At 43.9% G+C, this 9,515-nt stretch overlaps 1 protein-coding gene across 1 annotated transcript in view; it reads left to right on the top strand.

Moving 5' to 3' along the window:
* The first annotated feature begins 1,861 nt into the window (after positions 1 to 1,861).
* BMAL1 (basic helix-loop-helix ARNT like 1) overlaps positions 1,862 to 9,515 on the top strand; it is a 45,813-nt gene continuing 38,159 nt past the window's right edge. The window contains exon 1 of the mRNA XM_081878849.1: positions 1,862 to 2,008. The gene's annotated coding sequence lies outside the window, so the exon portion shown is untranslated. The remainder of the gene's footprint in view (positions 2,009 to 9,515) is intronic.

Below are 9,515 nucleotides of genomic sequence, written 5' to 3'. Positions count from 1 at the left end.
CACTGCAGTGGAATTGTGGGGGACAAAAATGGCAGGACAGATAGAAACTGAAGAACAGCAGGATACTACACTCTGCTTAAATGGTAGAAAAAAGTAAAAGGCTTGGGAAAGGGGGGGGGGTATTTTCCTGACACTGTAATAGCAGCAATGGAGGCAACAGATGAACTTCTCTGGAGAGTATGATCCAAACACTGGAAGCCACAACTGGAAAGGCTCTATTTCAAGGTGTCACACGTTAAACTAAGAAAGTGGGATACCTCGAAAAAGGCCTCAGCTAAAGATTTCAGTGAACGAAGGTATTGAAAGTATACAGTAGGCATCTGTGCGGGGTTTTAAAAATAAGCAAAAACACTTGGAATTGAGTTTAGAAAGTAACTGAGAACCAGTGGAGATATTTCATCAGATATATGATCCCTTAAGTCAGCTTCTGTTAGCAGTATAGCAGCTGTAAATGTAATCCTACTAATAGTGAACCTTTAGTTTGTAAGCTTGATGGCAGCGACTGTCTTTTATATCACTGACATGCAAGCTGCTTCTGGCTAACAGGAAGATAAAAATAGTTATAAAAATAATCAAAAAATACAATCAAGGGCCAAGAGAACTGATGGGTTAGTCCCTTTCCCACCGCCCTGGAGCTGTTCAACACCCATCTGCCCTGAGAGGAGGGAGAAGAGGGGAGGAAGCCCAGGCCAGAGAGCTTGTGCCACCAGCTCCTAAAGGGGGACCATTTGCACCATTCCTCAGTTTAGTGTTTCACAACTGTAAGTCCCCTGGGCAAAAGAAAGAAAAAAGAAAAGGAACCATGCAAAGAATGTAAACAAATGACTAAATTAAGGAGCATGCATTGTGGCAGAAGTCGCAATGCATCTGTTCGGTCTCTTATGGCACCGCAAAGAAGTCCGTGTGGGCGTTTGCCGCAATAAGCCGTCCTCTGGCATTTGTCGAGATGGAAACAGAGGGCGAGGGATGGGGACGTTTTCACAGCGCACGTCGGGAGAGGCAAAGGGTCCTGGATGCGGAGTTGCACAAGGCAGCGCAAAGGAGGCTTTTTTTGCGATCAGCAACTAATTTTTTCCCACGGGGGTATTCCGTGTTCCTAACATTAACTTGTGCCGGCGATCCCTCAGGCGGAGCGGGAAGCCAATAACGCTTCAGCGCCAGAAGCAGCATCTGCCCGAGATGAGCGGAGGCTGCTCGGGTGAACTGACGGGCAGCCTTGTCCGCCGTTTGGCACAGGCGCGAGAGGGCGCCGAGAGCGGGAAGCCGCGCGCCATTCCCGGGGGAGGGGCGCCTCCCCGCCCGGAGCGAAAACGCGCAGAGGCAGCGAAATCCCTCCGAAGAAAAACAGACTCCGCTGTCTCCGCCCAGCTCTGACGACAGAGCTCTGACGACAGCGACGCTCGCGCGCGCGCAGGGAAGGCTGGAGCCCGCGCTCGGCGATACAGCAGGGAGACATCCGGGTCCCACCCGTCCCAAACAGTCACTTACGCAACCGTTCAGAGGAGCAACAACAGGCCGGCAGGAAAGAACGCGCGCGCGGGGGGGGGGAGCCTTGCTCCTCCTCCTCCTCCTCCTCGTCTCCTCCGCCCCCTCGCTTCCCCGCCGCCTCACAAGTTACAGCCCTTTAAACAGGCGGGAGGAACGAGAGCGTTGATCCCCCGTTCCGTCGCGTTTCTCTCTTCTGCCGCCGGTTGGACGGCCGGGGCGGAGGGCGGGACCGCGAAGCCTCTCCTCGGCTGCCCATTGGGCGTCGTGCCCGCATAGCTTTGTCCCGCGATTGGTCGGGAGGCGGGCCGGGGCTTGGTGCGGGGGGAGAAGCCATTGGCTGGAAAGTAGGTTAGTGGTGCGACGTTCAGTGGCAAGCCAGGCGGAAAGTAGGTCAGGTATAGGGGGCTGCTCGCGCCGGGCGTCGCTTGTGTTGCCATCCCGCGCGCCGTTGTGGGGGCCGCGCACTGTCACCCCCACGCACCTCCCCCCCCCCGCTCGCCGCCGCCGCCCTTCTGAAACGGTGAGGACCGGGACCGGGGGAGCGCTTCCCTTCCGCAGTCAGGCTGGGGAGGAGGGCAGAGATGGAGGTGGCGAGGGAGGGGAGCGGGAGAGCTGGCGGAGGAGATTCCTGCTCGGTGACTTCAGTGCGGGGAAGCGGGGGATCCCTGCCGGCGAAATGCGGAGCCCCTCTCGACTCCTGACAGGTGTGGGGAGAGGTGGCCCTCCTTCGGGCTGCGCTGCTGCCCTCTGCGTGTTGCCCGTGGGTGGGTGGGTGGGAGTGCGCGGAAAGCGCGGGTCTGGGTGCATGTGGGAAATCTGTCTCACGCATACCAGACAGGGCGCTTATGCCCGAGACTTTTCCGGGGGGGGGGGCGGGTTGCCCAACAGATTAAACGCATCTAACTACTCTGGGTGAGGACTTGAGGGAGTTTTCCTCCTCGGGGCCTCCGGATCTGTGCACTGGAGAGGGAGAAGGGGGCTCGCATGCACACGCGGGGAAATTATCCCCTTTCCCTGTGTTTCTTGGGCTTATTTCTGGGATATTTGCTAAGGAGCGATAAGGAAACGGGATTAGATTGTCTTCCTCTGGACCAGAGAACAGGGAGCGGAGTATGTTTACCTAGGGCTGTCCTATTAACAAAACAACAGAAAACCTATATGCATGCAGTGTTACTTGGGTGGTATTCTGGACAGAGGTTTTTTCAAACAAAAATTCAGTGGACAGGGTGGGAATGGTACTGGCATTGTAAATCCACAGCCCATCCTCTTATTATTATTTTAGAAACAAAGTTGTGGTCAACTGAGCAACTAGTAAGGCCTCAGTAACTGACCTTAATTTTAAAATATAACTTATGCAAACTTAGTAAGGGGCAAAACTTGGGAGACAAAAGATGAATGGGCCTTGTGTTTCTGGGAGGATAAAGCTGACTTGCAGTGGGACTTACTCCCTGCTAATTATACATAAGATCACGATCTTATTTCCTTTTCCTGGGTTCTGGTTCTTTTAGTGGGGATGTCATATGTATTTCTTAATACACTGTTTTTTGGTTCAGATTTATGACCAAGGCAAATAATTATGTGTTGGGTAAAATGATTTGTCCTGCTCATAAATCTGAACTAGATACTATGATTGTTCAATAAAGATAGCATTTGTGTCTTCTTTCTTGCTGTTATTGAGTTTGTATCCATGAAGCATATTACACTCTTAAAAACCTTGTCTTTTGTATCATTTTAACCAATATCAAAATCACTCTCTTGCTACAATGTTGCTGCCCATCTTAATGCATGGTGCTATATTTGTCAGGTGGCCCCTGAACATAGGAGGATTTACTCAAACTCACTCTTAAGTAAAGTTTGAATAGACCCTGGTGTAAAATAGCAAAATCTCTGATGTATTGTAATTTTGTCAAGAAAAAGTACCAAAAGAGGACATTAAAATGCTTGAATGGGGAAAAGGCAAATAGTTTTGTAAGTGCTTGGTGAGTTAACTTCGTAGTTATTAATGAAGTTTCCAAAGCTCACTTGTAGGGCATTTGCTTGGCATGCAGAATCTCCAAGTAGGGCTGGGAATGTCACCAGTCTGAAACCTTGGAAACCCACTCCCAGTCAGTATAGAGGATACTGAGCTGGATTGACCAATGATCTGATTCAGTATAAGACAGCTTCCTAGATAAGAGTAATGTTTAAGAGCATAATCCACTCTTCATCGGGGTGGATAACTGGTGGCCTTCCAGATGTTGCTTGACTGTAACTACCATCATCCTTGACCATCAGCCATGCTGGCTGAGGCAGATCAAGTTGTAGTCCAGAGGTTCTCTACCCCTGTTCTACATGTTATTTGTAAGTCCTACTGTGTCCAGTGGAGCTTACTCAAAGGGTATTTAGGATTGCAGCCTATATATTCATGTATGATAACCTGTTGACTGAAAACCATCTAGTGTATGCGCCACCATGCAATAGGAGTATGTTGCATTGTTCACATTATCTCTGCTGGGGGATTCTGTGCCTATTAAATTGAGTCAGTAGTAGATATATTGGCCATTTGCGTAACCTTCAGTGGCTATGTTAATTTAGTTTCCCTGAGCAAAGTGAGCTCCTTGATTCCAGACTTTGATCAAAATTAACATTTGTGTTGTGCTGATTGCTTATTCCAGCAATTAGAGCAATCAGAAGAGATATGGAAGGTGCTTACAAGTTGTTCAGATGAGGCAGAGGCGAATTTAGGGCAATACAACTGGTTCTGCCACATTGGGTACCAAGCCTAGGGGGTGCCATAGGATGTCACTACTATGAAATAGTGAATTAAGCAGACTGGAAGGTGAGAAGGAGTGGTACTGAATTTTGACCATGCACAGGGCACTGCTGAAATTTAAAAGACCAAAGTCCACCCCTAGATGAGGCATATTATCAGTCCATTTGTCTTTGGATGAAAGAGAACCAGAGAGGCAATGTACAGACTTAAGAATCAATTTCTTACAAGATTAAATGCACTTGTGAAAGCTTATGTGTTCTGGATATAGTATGATGCATGTGTAAGCCCACAGGGTATATGTAGTTCTGCTTGATACATTGAAACTTGTTGAGGCTGCAATTCTAACCATACTTAAATTGAGCCACACTGAGGTCCAAGGAAGTTCTTCAGTGGTAATTACATCTGAATAAGTATGGTTAGAATGGTAGCCTCACCTGGGATTAAGAGATTTCTAAGCATTTTATAAAGTTCACTTTAGTGTTGTACTTGCATTGGTCCCAATGCAGTGCCATTAATATGACATCCTGAGTTCATGTAATAGCTGGGCTGGTGGAATTCCCTTGCTGCTGTTCAGAATATTTATATTTGTAAACAAGGCAAGATGACAGCTCTAGTTCTGGCTTTGCACCATGGGAAGTCCACATCAAGCATGCACATAATACTGTAATTGTAGTTCTATGTGCACTTACTTGCTACATTGAACTTTGTGGGACTTTAATTTATGAGTAAAAATGTGTAGGCTGTTGTAAAAATCAAATTTGAGTTAATATTTTTAAAATGCATGGTGGGAAAAGGGGGTAGGAGTTACTTCTTTAAACAAAAGAAACAAACTAGTGCTGCATCAGCCCTCTAGTGCTTTAGCAGCATAGAAAGGAACACACAGCCACCAAGGGTCTGCATTTCCAAAAATAGCATGGATATGGGTTAGGAGCCATGGTCTTGTCACTTAATGCCACAGGCACTATCCAGTGAGTGCTCACGATGTTTTAACACCATGTTTCAAGAGTAGCAATGTGCTTGCTTAGAGGAGGATCACTTCCCCAGCAACAAAAATATTTTGAGTACTAAAAAAATCACAAACAGAAATATTACCTTGAGCATAGTTCCCATGCAACAAATTAGTCACACATACATTTTGCTGTAAATTGATCACCTAAGAGATTACTGAGTGCATTGAAACCAACAGAAATGACTTCCAAGAAAGTGTGTTCAGAACTAGGTTGTCAATGAAAAAGGATAAATCTAATACTTCAGATAAACTGTTACTTGATGTAGCTGTAATGGTCTAAAAATAAATTGTTTTATTTGGTTTGAGAACCTACCCAGTAGTAAACTCCAAATTGATAGCCATAAATGGTGCCCTTAAATTAAACAGAGTAGAGAAGGTAAAAATACTACAGTTAAAAATGCTGCATTTATAAAACTCTTCATGCTTACTGCATGCTTAACCACAGTTTCTAGGTGACAACCCAAACAGAAAATGCTACAGTCTTTTTTGAAATAATGGCTTTGGGAAGGCTAGAGTTCTGTAGTGTGGGGCATTCTAGAACTAGAGTATATCCTGTTACTGCCTTGCATGGTATTTTTTCAACTTTCGAGACCATGTGGGAAGAGCCAGATATGTAAGGACCAAAGCATGAAAGTCATATTTATTTGAACCAAGTACAGAATTGGAAGCCTAATGGTGTGTTTCACTAGGTCTCCATAAAATTGATCTTGTGCCTTACAAGTTGTTGTTGAATACACACACACACACACACAGAGAGAGAGAGAGAGAGAGAGAGAGAGAGAGAGAGAGAGAGAGATGGTATCCTCATAGGGAGTATATTGAGCCTTCCCACCCACTTCCTCCTCACTGAACTCCATGTGCTCTACAACAGACCCAACCGTTGCCATGAATGTGAGGCCCTTTGGTGCTAGAGAGGAGCAGATCTCTTGATAACTTCATGGGAAATGTTATTCAAGGCACCTCTCAAATGTACATAAGTATATTTCTGGTATTAAAAGAGCTAGAAAGTTTTCATGTGGGTAAGGGGCCAAATCAATAAAGTGAGGAAGAAACAGTCAGTGCTTTGGAATAGTATTTATATTACTTCACAATGCATTTTACCAACTCCCAGGGTAAAAAATAACCAATTGTGTCTTGTAAGTGATAGAAAAGTGTTACAAGCCACATTTAGTAAGTTTACATTTTTTTGCCCCTTTGATTTTGTTGGAAAGCAGAAAGCAATAGAATACACTTATCCAGATTTTTGGTAGTGCATACTTCCTTGATAGAAATTAAGCCCATTGGCTATAAAGGTATGCTGTGGTAATTCTAATAAATTCTTTGAATAGAGAATATGGGCAATATTTATTCTGTACTCAAATTTTAAAGTTTGACCTACTTCTGTATAATTTAGGTGGCCACAAGTTCTGTAAAATTATCATTTTTTGAGTCAAACATTCTGGAAGGTATTGAACATTAAATTTAAGAGCTTACATTTATGTAACAATACTTACAGGGTGTGAAAGGTACCTTCTACCTTTTTACAGGGTATGTATGTAGATTGGAAACACTGCTTCTGCCATGCTCCACTAACAACCACAATGTCATTGGCTATTGTAAAGATGCAACCTTTGTTCCCCTTACCAGAACTTCACTGGTAAGCCTATCCTACTGCATAATAGTTTTACAAGGTACATTTAAAGCATCTTCCAGCCTAGGTTAGTGACTTGATCCTTTTTCCTGCAAAAGGATAGGAAAGTACCCTCCTACTGAGATAAATGGAAAAATCCAGCAATTTCCTCCATTTCCTTCCATTGATTTGTGTGGGTATATTTTTAATGTGGTTATATTGCCACTGATGTTTACCTTCTTTTTCTATGCAGAATGCCTGCAGCTCATTTTTTCATCATCCCCACCACACACACATTGTTATGAGTTCCAGCAGTTCTCCCCACAGCTCTCTTAAGATGTGAGTTGATGCTGGCTTGTGTTTCATCTCATTCTCACCAAGTTGGGGGGGGGGGGACCACCCCAGGTTGGCAACATATTAGCTTGGTGCACATGAACTTGCAGAGAAGTTACGGCAAATGCTGTTTGACTACTAAGTCATTCTTCAAGGTTAAGATACACTTTTGGGGTTACTTGTTTGGAGATGGAAGGTGTGCTGGTTAAACAAAAAGACTTGCCTTGCTTGTGAACTGACTTAAGTCAACGTTCAGTGGAGTAATTTTTCTTAGTAATTTTTCACCTCTTACTAAATGTAGACAGAACAATGGGAGAATGTATAGCACAGAAATGAGCACATGTGTTGCAAGTGGAAAACCACAGAGACAATTTCTGGCATTTATCTCTGGTTGTAGGGATGGAAAAGACTTGTGCTTGAGAACTTAAAGACTTATCAGCTAGTCAGCATAGACACATGGACTTGGATTGGTAAAGGTTTGGTATAAGTAAGGCAGCCTCATTTATTCAGTGAGAGAATCTCTGTATGGTCCCTATTGCATTTTTCTAACCTGTTTTTCATTTTTTCCAACTACTTCTAATGTAGCATACACTTGGCAATAAAAAATATTCAATATATGTATTCTTCTCTTTGGAACTTTGTTATACTTAAACAGTTTATAATGGAAAAGGAAAACCCTTTGATATCTAATAATTGAGTCTCAATAACGTGATACCTAGGATCCCTAAAAGCAGAGCAAAAATGTTTGTGACCTTTTCTGTAAACCTGAAGGAGAACGTCATCCCCTTTGCGCTGCTTTGGGCAACGAGTAATACCTAAAATGAGCTTTGAACTCCTTTAACACTGTCAGACTCTTGGCTGTCCTCCAACAGTGAAGCAACTAACATGAAGAGCAGTAAAACTTGTTGATAAATTATCCCTCCTTCCTGCTTTGTTCTTATAAATAAGCCAGTGTGTAATTCTGAGTTAATTGTGTCCGGAAAGATCATTTTAGGAGAAAAAGGAGACACTTCCAGGTCATCTTTTCTCACCTATGATGGCAATGAGTATTAGTTGGCACCCACGAACTTGGTAACCTTTTCAGCCTCCTGCTATTTGAGAAGTTTGGTATTAAGAGACTCAACAGCCAAGAGAAGTTTCCAAGTCAGCTGCAGGAGCTGGAACAGCTTGTGATATTGGTGTGATGCCACACTGTAGTGTGTTGGCTTAATTTCTAGTAGGAATGGTGCCAGTGGGCTACTCCTACAGCAAACAATATTGCCTGTGAATGGCATATCCTAGTCTAAAGATCTTGTAACTCCATTCACAACTCACTGAAGCTTATTCACACTCTAGTATACACATTAACAGCCTGATCCTGTGTGTGAATACTGAAAAGAAAATCCTATTGATTTCAGTGATACCCTCAGGTAATTTTGCAGTCTTACTTGAAGGGTGAGGATTATTGATAGCATTGGAACTTGCTTTCTAATCAGTGCTTAGGTTACCAATCTTAGGTTCCAGTCCTGGGTATATAATACTTAATATATTGATGTGATTGATTGATTTAAAAGCATTTCTAGACTGCATCATATTTTTAAAGTTCCCTAAGTGGTATATGAAAACAGTATAAAAACAAAACAAAAAACCCCAATATAATAAAACCGAATCAGGTAAACACAGGAATTTAATAGCACAATCCAACCTTGTGTATAAATGAAAGCCTGAGCAAAAAGATATGCCTTCACAAAACATCTGAAGCAACTAATATATGGCAGGGGGAAGAGCATTCCGTAGTTCAGGGGCAACAGCAGAAAATGCCCATTTTCTGGTCACTGCCCTGTGATAGTCTGTTGGGTATAATTTCCCTAGGTGATATAAGTGATTACAGGTCTATATAGGGCAGCCGGTCAGGTTACTTGGTCCCAAGCTGTTTAGAGCTTTATATGTTAGTAGCAATATCTTGGAACATGACTGGTAGCTGTTCTATCCCTCAGTGCAGCTTTAATATTTATGTGTCCAGGTGCTCCACTCAGCAACCTGGCTGCAGCTTTTAAACCAGTCTTGAGGGAAGCCCCACACAGAGCACAATTCAGTAATCCCATCACAAGGTTATCAATGCAAGGATCATGGTGGTCTAGCTTTCCCTTTCCAGGAAAGGGTGTAGTTGGCATACCAACCTAAGTTAATAATAGGCTACTCTTGCCACAGGGGTTACCTGGGCCTCCAGGGCAGATGAATCTAGGATCACTCCCAAACTATGTACCTGTTTCTTCAGGAGAGAGCAACTTCATTCAGTGCTGGCAAACTCCTCACCTCGCAGATGTGGGAACTGCTCACCCACA

The sequence above is a fragment of the Podarcis erhardii genome (genome assembly GCF_964252035.2).
Source record: "Podarcis erhardii genome assembly, chromosome: 1".
NCBI classification, from domain to species: Eukaryota; Metazoa; Chordata; class Lepidosauria; order Squamata; family Lacertidae; genus Podarcis; species Podarcis erhardii.
This window is presented reverse-complemented; position numbering and strand designations above follow the sequence as displayed.